We start from the raw sequence: 25,231 nt of genomic DNA, 5'->3' as shown, positions 1-25,231 counted from the left end.
GTGCCTGCTTGGCTTCTCTTTGCTTTGCTACGCACGAAATGGCTTATTGAAAAGGGCAGGGGAGAAGAAGTGTCAGGTCTCATTTGCTTCCTTTTTGCTTTGCTGCCTGCTGGTCTTGTGGAGCAAGCAGCGGGCAGCTGCTCTGGCCATAGAGTAGGTTTTTTTGAAAGTATCTGCATGTATGGAATGGTGGAGGAAGAAGGGCAGGATCTGCCTAAGGGGTTGCACCCGCAGTTAATTCACCATGCCTGAATATAAGAGAATTGCCTTTTTGGTGACCTTAGTGTGGGTAGTGCAGTGTTTGATTTGGCCTTTAGTCACTCCCTTACTCGAAAAGAGATTTGCTGTTTAATGAGTCATTTTTATGCTGAGATAAGTTGTGTCAATAGAACTAAAACTTAGTACCACAAGGAAAACCTAGAAAGCATTTTTTTTTCTGGAAACATTTGGAACGTCACTTATTTAAAGGGGATGACACTTCATACAGAAAACACTTAAAGTCAGGATAAAGCACATTTTTGAAGTAGTTCCCAGAATTAGCTGCTGCAGCTAGTACCCTGACGTATTCAGAGGTCAGGGCACTCTCTGCTCTTTGATAAGCAATCGGAATACTTAAGGAACAAAGCAATCAAAAACAAAACACAAACTTTAAAATGCATGTCCATTGCCCATTGATGGGACAAAGAAAAATGTAATGATTTTGTATTAGCTCATTGTGCATTAGTAGTACTGTAACAAATTATTTTTATTTATTTATTTGGCAGTTAATTCCTATTTTTACTACTGCTGACTACAATGGCAGTATTTAAAGAGCTATTTACTATAAGGAAGCCTGCCCCAACCTAGTGGACTCCAGCTTTGCTACGCACGAAATGGGGGTTGTACTCCAAAACATCCGGACAGGTTGGCAAAGGGTGCTCTAAGGCTTTTCATAGGTGACTGACATTTGCCCATTTGTATTGTCCATGCCTGTGTTTTACACACTTTTCTACTGCATTTACAGCTGTAGGGGAAAATTCATTGTTTCCTTTATTACGTTTTAAATCAATGCTTTATGTCAAATTGTATTAACTGATTTGGATATTATTATTTTCTAGGGAAAAGGCAGATACATTTTAAAAATAATTACATTAATAAGTAAATCTTAGCTGGCCACATTGGATTCCTCATTGTGTTAAGCAGACCACTGAACAGCCAGGATGATTTCTTCTGCCTTGATAACTCATGGAACTTTGGAGTGTCAGGCATAGCCCTACTGGCTTTAGCCCATACGTAGCAGAGTTTTCCTGCACAGCGAGGAAGCTAGTTGCGGCGGTAATGACTAGTCAGCTAGACTCAGAAGAACTATTTACAGGATTTATTAAAAGGAAAAATAAAACCAGCAGAGTTTCTGCATACAAATAAAACAAAATAAACCCTCTCTTTCTTTCTCTTTCTCTCTCTCTCATAACCATACACAGCACTTCTAACTCCTAACACACCTCACATCAAACTGTGCTAGCAATCCCTAGATAACAGAGTTGAGTGCTGCTCGTTAACCAATCAGAGTGAGTAGTTTCTAGGTCAAGCAGACCTGGGCTTTCTGCCAAGAGTAAATTGACACCAGCTTGAGTTAATTGGTGAAGCTAGAATCTGCAAGTTTCTCACGAGAACCAATTAACAGAAACTGAAACCGAAACTGAACACCCCCTCACAGATTCTGCTGAACAATTAACTCCAAATACACCTATGTAGGAGATTATTTTTCCAGCAAACCTAAACCCTTGCACATTCGCTTGTTCTTTATCTTTGCCAATGGTTTAGTTAACACATCTGCTACATTTTCTTCACTTGACACATAAGTACAGGTGATTACATTGTCTTGTACACAGCAACGTACATTTTGGTATTTTACAGAGATATGTTTGGAACGCGATTTGAAACCCTCTGTTTTACTTAAGGTTATACAAGCTTGATTATCAATGTAAACTTGTACTGGTTCTCCACAATTTACATTTAAATCTGCTAACAAATGCTTGAAATAAATCACCTCGTTGCACAATTCACTCAATGCAGCATACTCTGATTCCGTTGATGACACACTTACAACGTCTTGCTTGCGTGACCGCCAGCTGATTAAAGCTCCACCGACCATTATGACTAGTCCTGTGACAGATTTTCTATCTGGCAAATTTCCCCAGTCACTATCACAGTAGCAACTCAACATTTCATCCTCTGAAGAATTTAATTGTAACATATAGCCAATTGTCTGTTTGAGATACCTCAGAACTTGTTTTACCCCTTTCCAGGCATTTAGTGTGGGTTTTGAGACCAATCTACTTAATATGCCTACTGCATAGCTAATATCAGGTCTGGACCACTGTGCTAGATACAATAAACTTCCAATTACAGAGTGATATACATCAGGATGTTCAAATTCAGGACTCTCATCTATGTGAAGTGTTTTTATGAAACCTGGATCCATAGGCACCGCTGCCCCTTTGCAATCCTGCATCCTGTATGTAGTCAGTAGTTGTTTAACTTTGTTCTGCTGACTAATTAGGCAGCTGCCATCTTGGGCCCAGCACACTTCCAACCCTAGATATGTCCTAACCGGGCCTAAGTCCTTCACTTTGAACTTACTGGACAATTGCTTGGCAAACCTTTTAGTTTGTTTATCTGTTTTACAGGCATACAATACATCATCTACATAAATCAGACAAAATTCTTGATCACTGCCTGTACCACGTACATAAACACAATTGTCAGCTGTACTCTGCTTGAAACCAAATGACACTAAGGCCTCATGGAAACATTTGTTCCAAGATCTTGCAGCCTGTTTGAGACCATATAGAGCTTTGTTTAATTTCAACACTCTATTGGAACCTGTCTCATAACCAGGCGGTTCGGCTAGATACAGGTCTTCTGATATTGATGCATGTAAATATGCAGTCTGAATGTCAAAATGGTTTAACAGGAGTTTTCTCTTTGCTCCAAGCGTTAAAATCAGCCTTACACTGTCCCCCTTAGCAGTTGGGGAAAAAGTTTCGTCATAATCTTTTCCAGGCCTCTGAGAATATCCTTGAGCCACTAAACGAGCTTTGTATTTGTACTCTCCTGTCACCAGAGGTTTAAGTTTGTACACCCACCTGCAGCCTACAATCTTTGCCCCCTCAGGCGCTGCTACTGGTGTAAAAACCTTGTGCTCATTCAGAGAGGACATCTCTTCCTCCATTGCCTGTTTCCAGAGCTCTGCCTCCTCTTTTGGTAACTTTAACACCTCCTGAAAACTCTTGGGTTCTGCACTTACACTAAACACATTTGCAGTATCTGGAGAAAAACGCACTGGAGGCACTCCTTTGTTTTGTCTTTTAGATCTTCTGGGAGAAAATTTTTCTTCTGACCCACTTTCCTCCTCAGAACTACGACCTCTCTTTTGTTGCTTAGCAACTGGTCTCTGGCTAACTCCACTTTCTTGAGAGCTCTTATCTGAACTTTCCTCCCCCTCAGACTCTGATTCTCTGTGTCTACCTTCAGAGTCATAAAGCTCCTGGGAAGGTTCAAACCAAACCTCAGTATTGGCATGTAGTCTCTCCCAGCCACTATGTTCACAAAAACTGGCATTCCTGGAGATCACAATGCCATTTGTCCCTTCAGCAAAGCGGAAACCTTTTCCCAGCTCCTGGTAACCCACAAACACTAATTGTTTGGTCTTAGGATCTCCCTTCTTTCTCATTTGTTTCGGAATTAATACCCAGGCTTTTGATCCAAACACATGCAAATGGTCAATTTTAGGTTTTTTCTGAAACAATTTGAAGTACGGGGTTGTACCTATTGTTTGATGAAAGAGCCTATTTTGGAGATAACACGCGGTGAGCATGCTCTCCCCCCAATAAGACATGGGCAAATCAGCATCCTCAAGCATGGCAAACATCATATCTTGTAAAGATCTGTTTTTTCGTTCTGCAACGCCATTCTCCTCTGGGGAAAAAACGTTCGTTTTTCTATGCCCAATGCCACGCTTTTGTAACCAATCTCTAAAGGCATTTGACATAAACTCGCCGCCTCTGTCCGTCTGAATCCTTTTGAGTTTAATGGACAGAAATCTTTCCACAGATGCCACCCAGCCTTTAAACTTAGTGAACACGTCACCCTTATTCTTCATGGGAAAAACCCAGGAATAACGCGTAGCGTCATCCACAATTGTTAGTGAAAAACGCGATCCACCCCTGCTTACAGCAAATGGACCAATTACGTCCATGTGAACCAGCTGTAGCGGTGACTCACTAACTCTGTCACTTCTGGGGTAAGAGACTCTGTGGGTTTTAACCTTTTTACACACATTACAATCAAGGTACTTGTTACAACTCTTTAAATTACCCCCATCAGCCAATTCAGACATTTTTAGTACACTTTTCCAGCAAGCATGCCCCATTTTCCTATGCAATAAGTGCACACAGTTGTCATGTATAGCTTTGTTATTCACTGCAGGCTGAGATTTACTGACTACTGCTGCAACTTGAGATCCTGCTTTAAGCCAAAACAAGCCTCCCTCTGACTTAGCAGTGCCTAAAATCTCACCAGCCTTCTTAATAATGCAACTGTCTCCTTCAAAATACACTTTAAACCCAGCTTTTAGCAAACAATCTACAGACATCAGATTGCTCCTTAATGACGGCACACAAAGTACATTTTGCAGGCATTCACGAAGACAAGGAACAAAAACTGCACCCCCCGAAATCACTTCGGAAGTACTTCCGTCTGCTAGAGCCACCTGGCTGCGCTGTGCTGAGTTCTTGGAAACAAACAATTCATCTGAATTTACGATGTGGCGAGACGCTCCCGAATCGACCACCCAGACCGCTTGTTTCTCATCAGCAATCTTGACCTCGCCGGTCACCAGCTGAGCCGACTGTTTTTGTTTGAAGAATTTCTTTTTACGCTGCTGCTGCTGCTGCTGCTGATCTCGTCTCTGCTCCTGCACCGGCAACTGAGACTTGACCAACTCCGGACATTGTCGTTTTAGATGCGCTGAAGACCCACATCGGAAACAACGCCTAACAGCAAACGCTGACTCCTCACCGGTACGCTGCTTTTGCTTCACCTCTGGCACGGCATGAGAACTCCTTCCAAACAGCCCGCCTGTAGAAGCCTCTGCAGCCAACGACCTTTCTTGCCTCTTCTGCCATTCTTCAATCAAACGCCCAGTAACGTAACTGACTGATAAATCACGCTCCTGCATGCCTTCTAGAGACAAAACTAAATTATCCCAGCTTTCAGGGAGAGAACTCAAAATAATAGCCACCTTCTCCTGCTGGTCTAATGCACAGTCTCTTTCCTGTAGCGCAGCAAACTTTAACTGTAAACTGTGTAGGTGTTCCTGCATTGTAACCCCAGGCTGTAACATTGCCTTGTACAATGCCTTGCGAATGAACAGCTTGGAAACCGCTGTCTCACGCACATGGAGTTCTTTAAGTGCTTGCCACACACCTCTAGCTGTCTTGATTCCCCTCACATAGGGCAACTGGGAATCTTCCAGCCCCAAGACAATTGTGGCCCTTGCTCTTTGGTCTTTATCGAGGTCTTCATCATCAGGCTTCGTAGGAAACTTACTCACCACTTGCCAGAGACGATCCCTCTGCAGCACTGCCTGCATGCGTTCCGACCACAGCAAGTAATTGGAGTCATTCAGACGCTCAAAAGCCATCTGAACTGGTTGTGAGGTCATCTTGAGAGCGATGTCCCTGGAACCTGGAACCAGCTACTCACGACCACCGAGAGAGAAAACAGGAACCACAGCACCCAGCACTCACACGCTGCAGCTGTTGTCCTTGAGTCCGCTGCGTCACCAGCTCACCACGGTCAGGAACCAGCCAGAGAACAACAACTTCTGGAACTACTGGAACCAACGCCGTTGATGCTGACACCACCGCAACTCAGGCTGGCAGCACAATGCCCATAACCTCATGGAAACTTTGGAGTGTCAGGCATAGCCCTACTGGCTTTAGCCCATACGTAGCAGAGTTTTCCTGCACAGCGAGGAAGCTAGTTGCGGCGGTAATGACTAGTCAGCTAGACTCAGAAGAACTATTTACAGGATTTATTAAAAGGAAAAATAAAACCAGCAGAGTTTCTGCATACAAATAAAACAAAATAAACCCTCTCTTTCTTTCTCTTTCTCTCTCTCTCATAACCATACACAGCACTTCTAACTCCTAACACACCTCACATCAAACTGTGCTAGCAATCCCTAGATAACAGAGTTGAGTGCTGCTCGTTAACCAATCAGAGTGAGTAGTTTCTAGGTCAAGCAGACCTGGGCTTTCTGCCAAGAGTAAATTGACACCAGCTTGAGTTAATTGGTGAAGCTAGAATCTGCAAGTTTCTCACGAGAACCAATTAACAGAAACTGAAACCGAAACTGAACAATAACAGTATGGCTATAGAATGCGCACTTTCATTAAATGCAATTCTACATGGTCATTTGCAATCTACCTGCCTCTTTGCATTAAACCAACAGGTTAAGGTGGAGAATATGTCCTTCGGTGTAATCCTAGTTCATTGTTTTATTCTCTTTGCTTGCATGCTGCTTTACTTAGCCTAATAGCATCTTTGCCTTCTGCTCATAGTTTCGAATCCACAGGAACAGAAGCTTGTCAAAGGGAAGAATGTTCAAACGCTACTAGTTTCCCCCAGGTCACTTTTTCTTCTACTCTGTAATTAGGGACTCGGCATCGCCACAAAGCAGTTAATGCATAAATGCAGCAGATCTCTTTCCCCTGCTACTGAACGGGCTGGGGATGGGAAGGAAACACTCCCTCTTCTTCTTCCTCTTTTCATTTTTCAAAGAGAAAGACAAGAAGCAATAGATTAAGGAGCTAAGAAGAAGCAGCCCCATATAGAATCGGAACAGAGAAATGGGAGACAACTGCACCACACAAAACTTAGCAGAATACACAGGCACCGATGAATCCACCAATGGTCAGTGAGCTTCATTCAGGTGGACTGTGGCATTTCATTTATTATTTACTTTATTTATTAAATTTGTTTGTGGATTTGTGGTTGAAGCTGGGAGATGACACATGTATTCACATTGCTTTTTATTTGCATTTCTATTGCTTTTTATTTGTTATGTTGTGTTTTATTGAATTACAATTTGAATTCTATGGACTTACAACAGGCAGAGAAATGATTAGGTGCTCTACCAAGACCCTCAGCAATTTCAAAGTAGTCCATGAAGGAGAGCAAAAAAAGTTTGGGAACCACTGGTCCATAGCCATTCAAGCCTTGAGAATGTGTTTCAAGCATTTTCTTGGGTCCCGCCCCCCCAGTTACTTGTTATTATCTAATTTAATTTATTATGACCTTTAGATCCCACCTTTCCTTCAAGGAGCTCAAAATGGTAAACATGGTTCTCCCCATCCTTTGCTCACAGCAGTGAGATATTAGGCTAAGAGGCAGTGACTAGCCCAAGGACACACAGCAGGTTTCATGTTTGAGTGCACTCTAATCACTATGCCATACTAAAATGACACCATTGTAGTGATACCAACGCATAACCACAGAAAATGGAGCATCCTTTTGTCGCGTCAGTGCCAGAGAAGGGAAAAACCTAAACACATAGCAGGATTCCCCAAAAATAGACCAGAGGCAATTGTACTTCATCCAGCAGAGCTTTACTTGTACTGAAGGCAAATGACCATAATGGTTACAAATCCAAAACATTCAGGATTGGCACAGTCCATAAGAAATCCAGTTGCAGCACTTACAATAAAACTTACAAACTTATAATAAGACTAAACATCAGAACAAAGAGAGATAGGAGAGAAAGTGAGTGAGATCCAGGCTCCTCCTGATCTCCCTATTATAGTCAGTATAGCCACCCCTCAGTTCCAAAAAACCTCCATTTTGGAGCGCTTTGACTCTTGAACTCTGAAAACCTGGAAGTAAGTTTTCCGGAAGCCAAATGTCCGACGCAGCTTCCACTTGAGTGCAGGAAACTCCTGTAACTAATCGGAAGCCGTACCTTGGATGTCAAACATTTTGGAAGCTGAACGGGCTTCCGGAATGGATTACGTTTGACAACCGAGGTTTGACTGTATGACCTTGACAGAAAGAACAACAAAACTTGTTTAAACCAGCTGTACTCAGCTTCCCAGCGGCAATAACCCAAACAAAAACCTTCTTCCTGTTTCTTTCACATAGAAAGAAAACTTTCTTTCACAAAGAGAAGAAACCTTCTAGAACCCTCTTGAATTAAGCAGAATGGGAAAGATCTCAACACAGCAGATCAATACTTTCTGTTCTAAGAAATGCAAACTGACACCTTTTTCGTTGGTTAGTTTTATATAGCTGTATTTCCATGGCACAATGTGTCTGTATATGTGTAGCCGGGCATCTGTGAGGATGCCCCAAAATTCTTCTTATGTTCTTAATTACAGCGAGGAAATGTCACTTTATGGAGACATTTCCTTGTAAACATTGGCTGCGTTCAGATGTTGCAACAAATCATGGTTTATTGTAGTAAGGATGACCTAGCGCAATCCTTGGGCTAAAACACCCCTCCCTCCTTCATGGTTTGTAGCACACTGCACTTTCACATTTCTCCTGAATAGATTATGGGAAACTTAGAGTTAATTACCAAGCCAAGATATCACACCATGAAAGGGTGAATGGTAGTTAACTTCCATTGTGCATCATGTTTCCTGTGCTGCTGGGGCTCGGGGCTCGCAGGGAAAATAGGAACTGCTAACCAGAGTCTCTGCCAGGCTGGTCTTGTCAGGCAAAGTCAGATTGGATCTCTTTAATAATAATAATAATAATTTTTTATTTATACCCCGCCCTCCCCAGCCAAGGCCGGGCTCAGAGCGGCTTACAAGCAATAATAAAAACAAGATGAGTGATTACAACTTAAAAACAAAAATAAAATACAACATTAAAATAATGGAACATTAAAATATTAAAATGGAGCCTCATTGCAGGAGAAGGAAAAGAAAAGCCAGGGGTCAGCAAACTTTTTCAGCAGGGGGCCAGTCCACTGTCCCTCAGACCTTGTGGGGGGCTGGACTATTTGGGGGGAGGGTTGAACGAATTCCTATGCCCCACAAATAACCCAGAGATGCATTTTAAATAAAAGGACACATTCTACTCAGGTAAAAACACGCTGATTCCCGGAATGTCTGTGGGCCGGATTGAGAAGGCGATTGGGCTGCGTCTGGCCCCCGGGCCTTAGTTTGCCTACCCATGCTTTCAGCAAATGTCAGATGAATCAGTACCATGGAGAGATCCTTATAGGTCCTGTTAGCTGAAGCTTTCTCCCACACTGTAGCTATGGAGAAATGTTGCATCAGCAGAGAGCTGAAGGCATCTAAAACATTATAGTCTTGCAAGGCCTGTACTGCAGCTGACCCTGCCTCCTTGGAGGAGCTAGCTGTGTGGTCATATGGGACCCTTAATAAATTCTGGAAACTCTGGCTTCTAAGATGAGGAGGAGATGTCACTGAAGGCTCATCTCCTGAGTCTGAGGAAGGTAAGAGGGCTTGGAGGACTTGGGGGAAAGTGCTGAGGACCTCCTCTAAGGGAGCAGCCTATGCTTTTTCATCACCTCTACTTTACCTGAGGTCACACGATTGTGGTGGCGTCTGAATGCTACCATTATTTCAGACTCTAGAAGACCTGTGCCTTGTTACAGCTTAGCACATCTTGCTTCAACCCATTTATTAACGCATATAGTATCAATGTATCTGCTGCATGGACACCTTGTAGTATATGGTGACATATTGTGGCTTATAATATACATTAATCTGAATCTGCTGAACATGTCCGTCTCCTTGATTCTATTACTCTCTTTACATATCCTCAAAACATACCATAAATTAAAATGCATTATTTTAACCAGCAAGTTAATTCTTTCATCAGAAGTAGTGCAGTTAACCAACTCTTAAGAACCTACTCTTTTGGCAAAACATTCCTTTAAACTGAATATCACTTGTTACTCCTTATGTAATCACAAAGTTCTCAGACGCTGCTTAGAAAGTATTAAAAAATTCTTTCTGCAGTTTTGACTTTGCCTCCACAAGAATTATCTCAGTCTTTATTGAAAGGGAAAAAATATTAGCATGATTTTACTCCAAACTGCCAGCTGTTCCTCCTTTATGGATATTTCTTTCCTATTGGTGTCATAGTGAACCTTTGCAAAGTAAACTAAGTTAAGGCTTAGCAAAACAGTGGGATGATTCATGCAACCATAAAATTATATTGGTCTAAGGTTTTGGGGTTTTTTAAAAAACTGAAGGCTCTCTCAAAAATGATTTGGATTTACTGGTTTTCAAGCTGTAATCATAAGCACCCTAAACTGGAGTCAACCAAGACTGCACCATGAAGTCATCTAATTCAAAGTTACTGATGCCCATTTCCCCTATCAAAACAGACCTGTAGCCAAATGTACACCAGTTCCAGATTAAGAGAGCTTGTCACAGCAAGGTCTAGATTTTTAAAACTGGGATACTATTTTTTTCAGAGTTAAGTGACTTAATAGCTTACACACACACAAACACACACAGAAATTACTATGCATGCTGGCAATATGTGGCTTTCCCACAGTTCATTTGTCCACAGGTCTTCAGAGCATGCTGTGACACCTTGCCTTATCCAATATGCAACAGTAATGCAGTTTCACTGTACTCAAGAGGTCTGAATGGACTTGACCTAGGCTGCATCTGTTGAAACGGTCTGCAAGCACAGGTAATAATGCACAGGAGGGGAGCAGGATTGCGCCTGCCACCTCTACCTGCAACCCCCCTTTGTTCATCATCCCCATGAACAAAGCCCACAGGCAGACAAGCCAGAGGTAGGGAATTTTCAACATTCCCCATTGGGCAACCTTCACAGATTGCATGTTAGTGTTTGGTGGGGCCAGAGGCAACAAGTAGGTGGGGCAATGGGTGGAACTCAACCTTTGTTCAGTAGCCTATATTCCAGCTATACAAATCCAGTGGTTTCTACACATTGTACTCCAACGTCTCTTTGGCCCCCTCAATAAAATATTTGAGGGTGCTGCCCCTCCTAAGCTGATAGGCATTGCCATTCTAATAGTGTGCCTGCACCGCGTCTTGTGACTGATCATGCAAGGTGGGGCTTACCTATGCCTCCCCCTTTTATTCAAGTTGGCACCCCTGCAGGCAAGGAAGAAACATTATCAAAGTTCAAGAACACTTTCCAGCCTGGCCAAAGCATAAGCAAGCGTCAGGAGCAAGGCCAGTTAGGGGGTGGCCTGGGGAAGATAAATGTAGCCCAACATCCATTTCCCACAATAACCAGCCAGGTGCCCTGGGGAGCCCACAAGAAGAACGTGAAGAAGAATAGTCCTCTCTTGCTGTTCTCCAGAGACTGGTCATTTAGAGGAATGCAGGAATTTTGGGTTTGTGGTACTGTATTCCACAGTTTAATTATGCACTGAGTGAAGAAGTCATTCCTGTTGTTTATCCCTAGGTCTCCCAGCCTTTAGCTTAAGAGCCTGCTGGATCAGGCCAATGGCCCATCTAGTCCAGCATCCTGTTCTTACAGTGGCCCATCAGATGGCTGTGGGAAACCTTCAAGCAGGATTCAAGTACAAGAAGACTCTCCATTCCTCTGATCTATAGCAACAAGTATACAGAATCATGACTGCCTCCGGCTGCATGAGATGACCCCAAGATGTAGGATTATGAGAGAAGGCGCAAAACACATATTCCTAACCACTTTCTCCACAATGTGCATAAATGTATAAACCTCAGTTATGTCCCCTTTTCAATGGCATACTCAATTTTATACCAATCACAGCAATTTATTTGTTTCAATTGGCAGTGGCTCTGAATAAGTCTCCTGGACAGATGCATACAACAAATGCAGATTTTTTAAAAAAAACTTATGCCACACCCTTATGCCTCATTATACTTGCGGGAAAACAACATGCTCCCACATCAAAGAGAAACATCATCAACGAAAGCAATTTCTCCTTCACCCATTTGCTCTGCAACAGATGTCTCAAGAGTCTCCCAAGATTGTTCCCCAGTATTTGGACCTGTCTGTCTATTGTCTTAAGAGTAAAAAAAAAGAAAACGCTCAGCCTTCTGTAGTTATGTTAAACTGTAACAAAGACTCCCTAACTCTCTCCATCCAGGGATTAATTAAGATTATCAGTAGCTTGGTCCCTGTTTAATCTGTTTACCCCTATATTCTTCCTTTTACAAAACAAAAGAACAAACACCACTTTCCTTCTTTTCTTCAGCAGCAATGGGTGTAATTAATTTCCAAATGACTAGGAAATAGTGTGTCGCAGAACTCTTTTTGTCAGTCCAGTGGGAGGGAGATGGGTGAGTAGGAATATCAAATTCTCCTCCGCAGATTTCCAAAGGGTTGTTGTGTGTCTTTGACATGAAGGCAGTTCTTTGCTCACTGCTGACTTGGTCTGCCAGATCAGTGAAGAAGGACCCTAACCCTCTAATTAACAACCTGAAACAAATTGAAAACAGCTGGGAATAATTAGACAATTTAAGTGCTGTTAAGGAGGAATAATTTCTGCAGCCATTGTAATAAATCTTATGCTGTCTGAATTCATACGTCCTGCATGAACTTTCTTCCTCCCCCTCTCCCTTTTTTTTGAGTTAGTGCATTACTCATAAAAGAAACAGTATCCCTTTTGTTTTGATTGGGTCTGCTTAATAACAAAAGAGCATATCTTTTGAGAAGGGAAGTATGATGACAAAGAGAATAGGCCTTTGCGTTTCCTTAATTTTCCAATGTTGTGGTTCAAATCCTGTGTCAGATTCCTGGCGTGTGCATCAGGTTAAAGGCAGGGGGAGGAGGAGTTGCCTTGATTTACACTGTAAATAATACACATTTCCAATCCCTTGGACAAGTTCAGATTTGGTTTTAAATGAGCATGTCCAGAAAACACCCTTTTTAAGCAGAAAAAGAAAATTTTCGGGGAGAAACACGTTTAGAGATGGGCAGGCCAAATACTACATATAGCCCCCCAACAGGTGTTTGGTGGTTTGTTATGAATATTTTAAATCCATTTTATAAGATAAACAATAGCAACACACGATACATGTCTCAAGTAGAGATTCCAGCAAAGAAGTTGAGTTGGAAGGTTAAGCAGGCCCATTCTCCAACAAAACAACTATTGCAGAAAACCTCTCCGGAAATTTCTTTGAGCCTCTGGGGACTTCTATCCACCCTTTTAAGGTGGAACGGAAATATCCTAACACTATCAACTCAAAATAAAAATAAAAAAATTCCTTCCAGTAGCACCTTAAAGACCAACTGAGTTAGTTCTTGGTATGAGCTTTCGTGTGCATGCACACTTCTTCAGATACACACATGCACACTTCTTCAGATATGTGTATCTGAAGAAGTGTGCATGCACACGAAAGCTCATACCAAGAACTAACTCAGTTGGTCTTTAAGGTGCTACTGGAAGGAATTTTTTTATTTTTATTTTGACTATGGCAGACCAACACGGCTACCTATCTGTAACTGGAACTATCAACTCAGTCATTAATAAATGAGAAAAAAGGAAGTTTTGTTATGGTCACTGAGTCTTTCTCAAAACATCCTCTGGGCCTATAACCAACTCAATCACTTTTGCGGAGAGAGCCATAGACTGGCTCCAGTTGTACTTGTTGTCCAAGGTGAAGTCAGAGGACATCTTCCAGCGTCGTTGTGGTTACAACAAATAAAAAGTATATAAGGTCCATGTAAATAGGCAACTGTCCAGCTGCAGAAATAGCAAAGCTAGGAAGAAAGATTTGGGGACTGGCAATATTGGAAAGGTGATCAAAGACTTTGTCCCCAAAACAGTCAGCATAGGAGGGACATTGCCACCACATGTGAAAATATGTGCCAACAGGTGTTGAGCCTGATGACCATAAATATGTGTTGTATGTGAAATGGCACAGTTTCAATCCCAGTAATCTCCAGCAAAACAAAGCAGCAGGTGACAGAAAATATATCTACCCAAGACCCTGGAGTACAGTACCTATACAGTTCTGGATCAGGTGGAAAAATAGTCTGGCCTGGTATGAGGCAGTTTTCCATGTGAAATTGTAACCACTCATCTATGACGATTTACATGCTCAGTGGTGGAAATGTGATAGGGAGTGCAGATGTCATCATAGCATGCTTGGATAGTGGTCCTCTGTTGTGAACTGGATGCGTGAGAACATGCCTGCACTAAGGACTCATTCACACAAACATTGGGTTTACAGTAGACACTTGAAATCCATATGTATGTTCATTGTGGTTGTATGAATACATTGCATATAGTTCAGATCTTATTGCACTGGGGACTTACCGAGGGGCATGCAAAAGAGTTTAATTCTCTGCATCACAGCAGACTTTCATACATATGTTGACTATGGCTATATGTAGCTTCTGCCATCCACACAATTCAGATTTTAGGTCCATCAGAAACCTAGAGGGGTGTGCAAAGAGCTTAATTCTGTGCATGACAGGTTCTATACCAGGGTCAGCAACCTTTTTCAGCAGGGGGCCTGTCTACCGTCCCTCAGACCATGTGGTGGGCCGGACTATATTTTTTGGAGGGGAATGAACACATTCCTATGCCCCAGAGATGCATTTTGAATAAAAGGACACATTTTACTCATGTAAAAAGACACTGATTCCTGGACCGTCTGCAGGCCGGATTGAGAAGGTGATTGGGCCGCATCCAGCCCCCGGCATAGCTGTCAACTTTTCCCTTTTCTTGCGAGGAATCCTATTTGGAATAAGGGAATTTCCCTTAAAAAGGGGGGGAAGTTGACAGCTATGGGCCCCTGGGCCTTAGGTTGCCTACCCCTGTTCTATACAATACCAGCTAGCCTTATTTAAATGTTTCAGGCAGCTATGGGGGAAAGCTCGTTTTAAGCATTGGCTTAATAAGACTTAGCTGATTGAAAAGCTCATTCTTGCAAACTTTTATACATCCACTTAACACTGCAATAATGGTTTTGATTCCACTATCAATTCAATCAAACAGTAGTTTCAGTATTAAGTACAGTTGTTTTTTTACACTGTACTATCCAAACGGTTAAATACACAATTGTTTTCAGTATCAAGTAAAACCTCTTATAAAGAAGAGCAAAGACTGAAGAGTCTATCCTTTCTTTTTTTATATAAAAAAGCGGGGGGGGGGGTGTCACACATTGAAAAATCCCCCAAGATGTATTAGTAGGCAAGTGCATTTGACTTTTCCATGATTTGAATGAGTAGTTATGTTTTGAAGAAGCAGTTCTTTTTAAAGGATTTCGTAAGACTGCACAGAGAAAAGAACTCTGGGCATCACCCTTTTAAAGAAATCCAGCGATTTGAGATTAAAGGTGACCTAGGATTTATGGAGTTGCTTGTCAGAACAATTCCATTAGATTACATAAGGTCCTTGCAGGCAGGTTTCAGGTTTAGTTGCCACACTGGGGAATTAGGAAAATGTCCTCCAGCAAGAGCCATAATATACTATTCCACCATCAAGCAGAAGCACAAAGCAATGTCAGTGTGCATATCTCTAAAACCTCATATATCTTTATTCCCTTCCTCCACCCCTCATTTAAGAGGAGAGGCTGTCGCAGCAGGAAAGATGAAAAGCCACTACCCCCACACCACACGAGGGGGGAAAAGTGATCCAAAGAACATCAAAAACTGACCTCAAGAAAATAGAAATTGCATATCAGGAGCAATTCTAGGGAGATTTTAGACAGGTTAATTACGCTACACTTAAAGCTCGGGTTTAAATTGTCTCAAAAGGAGCTGGAAGGCTCATCATTAGGTTAAATAGGAAAGCAGTTTGTGAGAAAGCAAGCACAACTAATTTAAGGTGAAGGACTTGAATTGGGGTGTAGGTGTGGGGGAATTAATCCTTCTGAAGTCAGTGGAGATTAAATCAGATTCATTCCTACCACTTTAGTATATAGCTGGATTGCGCAGCCCCAAAAGAAGCTTTGGGATTGACTCCAACTAACACTCGGACCCACTGAAATCAATGAACAAGACTAATTTCAGAACATTCACTCCAATAGCTCTATGCTAAGTATGGCATGCTAGATCTTTCTCTTCCCCTTTCCTTTCATTCTCTAGTTCCATCTCAGAGGTGTAGTAGCCCAGGGTCACGGGGGGGGGTCAAAGATCCATTTCTATTTCTAAAGCAGGGCCCCAGTTTCCAGAATCTTGGAGCCACCCATTTGGCATGAAAGGGAAGCTTTTTAGCTACTGAGAGGAAGTCTTCTTACTCCTTGTGTTTAATGGAGCCAATGGGATAGAAAGGAGGTGAGGATCACTCTGGAGAAAGTGGGTGGGAAGAACCAAGGAGCAGTTCTTCTGTTTGCTCCATTTAGGAACACTGAAAACACAAGGTGCTTCAGTTTCAAGAGAATGGAGTGCAATTTGTGTTACGCACAATGTAACTTCAAGGAAACCACAACTTAAGTCACTTTGATACTGGAAAACTCCCAACCATCATCTGCCCATGTATGTGCACAGAAAATAGACTTACCGGTAAGCTGAAAGGCAACAAATGGAGATCTGCACTGAAGTCTGCAATACATCGCTAATTATTATTCTTGTATAATTATAAGATTCTTGTGTAATCGTAGAAAGCTTAGAAGGGTTGTGTGGCTGTGACCATCATGAAAGAACCCTGCAGTTATGAATTTATCAATACACTACCTGTTTTTTTTATTATTTAAAAACTCAAAGCGATTTACAGAAAGAGACAACAATAAAATCAATAAAAGTTCACAACCTTACTTTAAAATACACAAAGGTTAAAATACTAAAACAGATTAAGATTACCTCAACCTTCTGAGCATCTGCGTCTGCGTAGGCTTGTATTAACAAGAATGTTTTTAGCAGACACCGAAAAGAGTGCAGTGAGGATTCCTGCTTGATATCAATAGGTACCGCTACGCTACATGACTGAGTTCTTACAAATGCGAATCTTGTAAGTAAACTGGTCCCAGGTTGTTAAAAAAGAAGAGGAAATCTTTATCCCAGTCTACAGCTGTACTGGAACTGTTTTTTACTATCTTTAGAAATGGAATTATTTTTAAATGTTCGTCTTGTTTTGTTTGTTTGTTTTTTTACAGCTGGAATAATTTTAAGATGCTTTATAGATGCACCTGTTTTTTTCCACCCCTTTGCACTTTTCTTGCTTTATGGTTGCAATGGTTCTATTTGTTTTGTAACTGGATATATAATTAATAAACAAAATAAACCAAAGGCAAAGAGCATAAATAAATACTGTTACAGCAGGTTGAAAGCAGCATAAGCTTGGACGGTATTACTGAACTTGTTCTAAAACATTACAAAAAATGCCCATTTCCCCATAAACCTCGTTCGTATGTAATATATATATATATATATGCTTTCGTAGATTTTCACGGGTACAGGAATGTAGGTTTTGGTGTCTTCGGGTGTCTTCCCGTGTAAGAGTTGGGGTGTCTAGGCGACGTTTCGACGAGGTCTCACTCGTCATCTTCAGGCTGGTGCTTTCGGCTTCTTGTTACTAGAACAGAGCAGGATCTCAGTGTTTGAGTTCCTATAAATACTGTTGAGGGGGTGTGGTGTATAGCCTCCAACGTTCTGGGCAGAGAGGAAGTTCCTAGGTTAATGTGCCTTTTCTTCTTTTGTTCATTAATTACTTGAGGGATATCTTGAGTGATTACTTGAGTGATATTCTGAGTACCACTTAGGAGGGTCATTAGGTGTGGATTAGTTGCTAAAGCTTTCGTGTCTTGACCTCTTGACCTTGTAAAGAGTTTTTCTGAGAAGATGGCTGTACTGCACTTAGTTGTGCTCTGGCTTGGCTTCGTGTATAGGGGCGAGCTGTGGTTTTGTGCCCTGTGCCAGCCAGATCTGTGTAGGGATTGCAGGGGGGTGCAGCATCCGGAGGTGCCACTATGGTTTGGCTACTGGATGGTGTCTGTAATTTATCTGTGGAGAGGGTCTGGGTTTGGGTCTGGTGTGGTTGATTGGAGATGCACCTGCAATCCCTACACAGATCTGGCTGGCACAGGGCACAAAACCACAGCTCGCCCCTATACACGAAGCCAAGCCAGAGCACAACTAAGTGCAGTACAGCCATCTTCTCAGAAAAACTCTTTACAAGGTCAAGAGGTCAAGACACGAAAGCTTTAGCAACTAATCCACACCTAATGACCCTCCTAAGTGGTACTCAGAATATCACTCAAGTAATCACTCAAGATATCCCTCAAGTAATTAATGAACAAAAGAAGAAAAGGCACATTAACCTAGGAACTTCCTCTCTGCCCAGAACGTTGGAGGCTATACACCACACCCCCTCAACAGTATTTATAGGAACTCAAACACTGAGATCCTGCTCTGTTCTAGTAACAAGAAGCCGAAAGCACCAGCCTGAAGATGACGAGTGAGACCTCGTCGAAACGTCGCCTAGACACCCCAACTCTTACACGGGAAGACACCCGAAGACACCAAAACCTATATATATATATATATATATATGCTTTCGTAGATTTTCACGGGTACAGGAATGCAGGTTTTGGTGTCTTCGGGTATCTTCCCGTGTAAGAGTTGGGGTGTCTAGGCGACGTTTCGACGAGGCCTGAAGATGACGAGTGAGACCTCGTCGAAACGTCGCCTAGACACCCCAACTCTTACACGGGAAGATACCCGAAGACACCAAAACCTGCATATATATATATATATATATAGTTGTATATTGTGCCCTTGTAACTCACCCTGGGACCTTACAATAAAGAGGAGGTAAGAACGCCAACAAACAAACAAACAAAAAATAAACAAACACTGGGAATGGGAAGGAGATAGATAAAAGCAGGAATTGGTGTCTGAAAATGATATAGAAATGCTTTAGCGTTGGAGAGACACACCATTCTGACTCTGCCTCCGTCAGCAAAATATATTGGGGTGTCACGGGGTAGTTCCTTAAGCGAGGTTAAGCGCTTTCCCACAAAACACAGCAGTTTATCCGACACATATAATGACTATGGCACAACCAGCAAAATTGCCATCAATGACCCAACCCCATCGGAGGACCCTGCCCTGGCCCTGGCCTTACTTGGTGGCAACAGCTGAGTCTAGGAAACTACCCACCATGTCAAAATTCACACAGTGCCTGAAAACCCTAGCCCAACAATGCTGCAACAGGCCTAACTCTGGGGCATTATGGGTAATGAACATGGTGGACAGCTTTGCCAGATGCAGCTACCCAGAAAAGCCTGCAGCTAGGGAACAGGGTGGTTGGAGGGCAGGGCAAACAGATGTTGGTGTCAGTGCCAAGAGGCCTGGTCATGGTGGTTGAGTGTCATCAGTGGTCCAGGTAAACTGGCCGTGATATGCATATATATATAGTCTTGAAATGTGCAAATCTACAGACAACTGGACTGGATTGCATGCTGGTTGCACCAAGCTATAATTTAAGGAAACTTGTCTGCCATGACTATACTGCTGTTGTCTGCAAGGAATTCTCAATAAGATTTCTAGGAAACCCCCACAGGCTCACTGAAACATACACTAAATTATATCCACTGGTGTGGAGCATGTTGCTGGAAAACAAAACAAAACCCCTTACAAATATCCAAAACTCTAAAAGCATTATAAAAAATAAAATAAAATAAAAAGAGCATTGCCTGAGCTTCTCCTACATGAATTGCATCACCTGGAGGTTTAGCAAATGGACTTGGCTGGCCAGGAGTGAATGAAAAAGAAGACCCTCTGGTGTTTATAATTCCAATTGGTGTAAAATTTCCTGATGGTTAACACATCACGTTACAGGCGCTTTTGAATGAATGACTCATTCCCAGATAATTGACTAGCTTTGTAATCTGGGAAGTAAAATTCACTTTTATGAGTCCCTAGAGCAGAGGGCCTATATTGTTGTGCCTAAAAAGTAGATAAATCATTATTTAAAAAAGGGGGGTGGCTTCATTTATTTATTTGGTAAAAGCTTCCATTAGCCTTTTGTGAATACAGTACATTAGAGTAATGCTTTTTAAATGCATGCAGCTGCCTTAAATCACTGATGCATTTTTAAAAAATCAAGTATTTATATATTTTGAAGTTAAATTACATATTGGCTCTTGTAATGCTATCTTCCTTTTATTTTGGGGCCATCGTTTCCGAAGGGATTTCTTAGTAAGAAGCCTCTTAACAGGAACAATCTTAAATGTACACAAATAAATCCAGCCGTAAGTATTTCCCCCCCAACTAATCCGAAGAGTGCTAATTATGTAAATAGAAACAAATCAGAGCAGAGAGGATTAAAGGCAAACACATGGGATTATCAAATAAATGCCTTTCAGATACAGGTAGCCAACTTGTACCCCAGGTTCTTTCCCCTTAAGTAAGGGGGGCTGACACAACCAATACTTCATCACTAATAGGAGAGCTGCAGGAGATCGCTGCTGCCTGAGGAGACCGTCCAGATTGTATGAAGCCAAAACACCGGGCTGCATCCGACACTGGATGGCTTTCAAAGAGGATTGGACAAATTCATGGAGGATAAGTCTATCAGTGCTATGAACCATGGTGGCTATGCTCGGCTTTCAAAGTCAGAGGCAGCTCAAACATCCTCCCAGTGGCGCACAAGCAACTCGCACACGACCAACTATATGTGCTGCACCAGGAAATAATTTAATAAGGTCCCTATTTTTCATTTCCAGAAGGTCCTGATATGATCTCCGAAGGTCCTGCTATTCCTTAGGATGTCCCTATTTTCATTGGAGAAATGTTGGCGGGTATGGAATTACACGCAGTGGCTTCTGTAAATCTGGGAAACCATCCCTGGGAAATAGGGACACTTGGAGGGTTTGGAATCTGTTTGAATGTTGTTTGCTTGGTAGCCTTTCCCCCCAAGCTAGTGCCCCAATCTAGTGGTTTGGACGACAGCTGCCATCAGTGAGGAGCCTGTCTTGGCTGGTGCTGAAGAGAGTTGTGGTCCAAAAGTAAGAGGGCACCAGGTTGTGGGGAAGGCTATTCTATAGAAACCCACCACTCCCATTGTCATGTTGCAAAGGCCTTGTGTCAAAGACTGTGGAGAAGTCTACCAGGATCAATAGGATGCAGTTGCCCATATCAGACTTGAGGCAGACATACCTGATGAAAGCTATCAACAAAAATCTCAGTACCACCCTCCCAGGCCGTGCTCTAGAATAGTAGGCTCCAAGTGTGCCTGTATTGGAACTACTCACATTCAGCTGCCTTCCCCAATAAGGCCCAAAATGGCTGTGGTTACTCCTATTCAGGGGGAGAAGTGTATCCTGCACATGCTCACACATTCCATACTTATCACATCTTACAGGGCTGATCCCTGAGACTGAAACAGATTCCAGAGCTGGGCTTTGGTGATCTCCGGCTCAAATTAAATCTCGGGTAGTACCTAGAGAGAAAGGGAAAGGGGGTGGGGACCCATAATGGAAAGAATCTTTGAATCAGAGTTCCTAATGTGGTAATTAAATTGGGCAATAATCAGGTCCTTAGTGTGATTGCTCTTTTAATTGTGATGCTTTTGCAACTAAGAAGTTCCCCTCCCTTTCAGATACGCAGCTGTGTTCGCCCCATATATTTTTTTCCAAGAGTACTGTAAATGAGTTTAGTATGCTTGAAAGACCCTGTAATTGTTTCTCCTCTTGTTGACACACCAACTTGATGCCACACAGAACAAGACTGGGTTCAAACCCTTTGGTTTTTGCAGTTCCAGTGCATTTCAACCGCTTGACAGGTCCGGCGCTAAGATGTTCTGAATTAGATTTGAATTACAGCCACTAAATGCCCTTGTCAGAGCTAGTTATGCCTGACACTAGCCATGCCCATTTAACCAACTGTTCCTAAGGAAAGTATACAGCTTAAACAAAGACATGCTCCAAAGTTTCATACTGAATTGTCAGAATGTAATTGAGTTTAAAAAGCAACTAAACTATACAGAGAGCAATCTTTGCTGCTTTCTTGGGGTTTTTTTCTGCCTTTTGAAAATAAATCCGTAGGAAATTTTAGTGGAATCTCAAAATAAAAGAGTTTATATTGGTTTCATGGAGGCACCAACATCCCATAGAAACACCAGCAGTGCTCATCAAAATTGGACACTATGACTCTAGCAATGGCACACAGGGGAGCGACAAGCAGTTCAAAAGTTTGCAGAACGTTTCAGCACATGGAGACATTTCAAGACAAGAAATTAAGGTGTTCTGCACCTCTTAGTCCATGAAGTCAATGTAATAACACATTGCATCGGGCCAAAGGTCCATCTACTCCAGCATCTTGTTCTCAGAGTGGACAACCAGATGCCTATGGGAAGTCTGCAAGCAAGATCTGAGTTCAACAGTGTAGCAGCTGCACTTGGGCCAAGGGTTATACATGCATGGGTTACTAAATGCTATCCAGTTGCCCAGTTTTCCAGTAGTGATGTAGATGTATGGAAGTGAGAGCTGGACCATAGAGAAGGCTGATTGCCGAAGAATTGATGCTTTTGAATTATGGTGCTGGAGGAGACTCTTGAGAGTCCCATGGACAGCAAGAAGATCAAACCTATCCATTCTTAAGGAAATCACCCCTGAGTGCTCACTGGAAGGACAGATCCTGAAGCTGAGGCTCCAATACTTTGGCCACCTCACGAGAAGAGAAGACTCCCTGGAAAAGACCCTGATGTTGGGAAAGATTGAGGGCACAAGGAGAAGGGGACGACAGAGGACGAGATGGTTGGACAGTGTTCTCAAAGCTACCAGCATGAGTTTGACTAAACTGCGGGAGGCAGTGGAAGACAGAAGTGCCTGGCGTGCTCTGGTCCATGGTGTCACGAAGAGTCGGACATGACTAAACAACAACATCTCTTGTATTTCCCCCCAACCATTCTCCATCAGTTAATGAGGAATTTAATGTTCGAAAATTGCGACAGGGAAGATAAGATTTTGGAGAAAACCCCATAGGTGGGGTTCAAGGTTTTCATTGTGTATGACTTACTTTCGGAGAGATGCTTGTGAATGTCATTTCTTTCATTCTACAAATCATCACTCTGCAACCTTTCTGAAAACACCATGGCGTCTTTAGCTGGGCATCACTGCAAGTGTGGGATGCAGGGATGCTGCCTACTGTGTGCCTGGCTGCTGTTCATTAATGTAGAAGCAACATTTTTTTTTTACTTTTAAAGAAATCAGTGCAAAAAGCTTAAAGAATTCTGCCTCCCCCCCCAAAAAAAAAATGAAATTAATGATTATACTGACACCTAACATAAGACAGTAAGAAGAGGTTGCTAGATCAGGCCAAGAGCTCATCTAGCCTGGGATCCTGATCTCACAGTAGCCAACAAGATGCCCTTGGGAAGCCCAAAAGCAGCACAAGACCCCTCTGCCCTCCTGCAGTTTCCAGCAACTGGCATTACTGCCTGCAACTATGGAGGCAGAGCATAGCCAACATGGCTGGAAGCCATTGAAAGCCTTCTCCTCCAGACCAATGGAGGCTGGTGCTCATTAGCACTGGGAGGACAGAAGGCAGGGAGGCCAACAGTAGGTGGCGCTAGAGCCAATGGTTGGTATAGCCAACTAATTCTGCTTTTGTTCCCATCCTCCTCTCTATTGAGTTCTGCAAAGACAACACTGAACAGAAGGCAGAGGAGGAGGTGGGTCTAGAATGATTTTAAGAAAGGAGTTAAGGTCGGCTGAAGGCAGACTGATCTTGAGGAAGCTGTGCCTTTCTTGTCCAGTGCGTAGCAGCCCTCACCCCCAGCTTTCCGAATGCCAGGGGAAGACACCACAAGGTAACTCCTCCCATGGAGCTTCCTGAGATGATGACAAACAGGCAGCTGGGTAGGCTGGAGAGTTTTGGAGAAATGCTTCATGGGAAGAAAAACCCCAGCCACTTGTAACGATAAATAAAACTGCATCCTGCACACACCAAAAGTATAAAGAAATTCTAAAGCACCCGGAGAAAGAGGCAAGGGAAAATGGAAGCCTCCTTTCACAGGTGAAGAAAACTTTTGAAAAACTGGAGAACAGATTTCAAGCGTCGCACGACTAAATATCGCCGTCTTAGCCTACATCAAGTACTCCTGAAGTAAATAAAAGAACAAAGACCCTGGGAGCCTCCAGACTCTCAGTAATTTTGTGGGAGGGATTCAAGTGCATACCAGGAAATTAAGGTTTGTGCAATTAAAGTGGATTAAAACACTCTTGTTGCCCTAGTGCATATAATCCACTTTTTAAAAAAGAAAACAGACTTCGCGGGGATAGGAAAGTGATGGGGAGACGCATTGAAAAGTATGGTATGAATAGGTGGTTAATGGGAAGGCCTATAAACACCCTGTAAGCAAATCAGGATGAATGCAGAACAAAGGTTCAATGAAGACTGAATATTATCTAACCTCTGGATAGCTTGTGATCCATTGCCTAAATGGAAAGATGGGGTGGGCACATGTGTGTGTAGTAATCTCTGACTTTTGTGTGGCTGGAATGCACCCAACTGTACACAGGTGAGAGTCATTGCTGCATCTGTGTTTGACTCTGGTTTTGCCCACCATTGGCATGATCCCCTGGAAGACAGCCTATAAGGAAATGTGATTCTCTATTTGAAACAGGTTGCCCAATCCATGGGTATAATCTTGGTCTGCTGGATTTTATGGGGTGGGTGGGTTGAGCCTTTTATTGTAATTTTGATATTGTTCACTTTATAGTGTTTTGGTCTGAAGAAATGATCTAGAATAAACTAAACATCATCATCAGACTGCATTAGTGGGGGAGCTGGAAAGCAGATCTCACAAGCTTCCCATCCCTGATTGATGGGGCAAGAGACAAGTGGAAGGAAATATTCCTGAGGTCCAAAAGGGAGAGTACTGACACATTGCCTCGAAAGCAGGACACGGGAGGACAGAGATTTGCATGCAATTTGCACATGCTAATGAGTCAAGATGAAAACTTAGAAATAATTGCTATAATGTAAATATAAATGCAACACAGCTCCTCAAAGTGGGAAAGACTGGGACCAGGTGACCTGTGTGTCTAATGTCCAAGTGCTCACCATTGATGGAAACCTCAAGGCTCCTCCCCCTTCTAATTGTTGTTGTTGTTGTTTTAATAATCTTTCAGCTGGACTTGGATCAGATAACCCTTCAACTAGAGGATCCTTGGAAAGGAAAGACTGTCCTCTGACCATCTTACTCATGGAGGACTGACCTTTGTAAAGTAGGACACAGGATTACTGGCTACCCACTGCACTAATTAAACTCAAAGTCAGGAAC

Source organism: Podarcis bocagei, assembly GCF_964188305.1.
Source record: "Podarcis bocagei genome assembly, chromosome: 1".
Taxonomy (NCBI): domain Eukaryota; kingdom Metazoa; phylum Chordata; class Lepidosauria; order Squamata; family Lacertidae; genus Podarcis; species Podarcis bocagei.
This window is presented reverse-complemented; position numbering follows the sequence as displayed.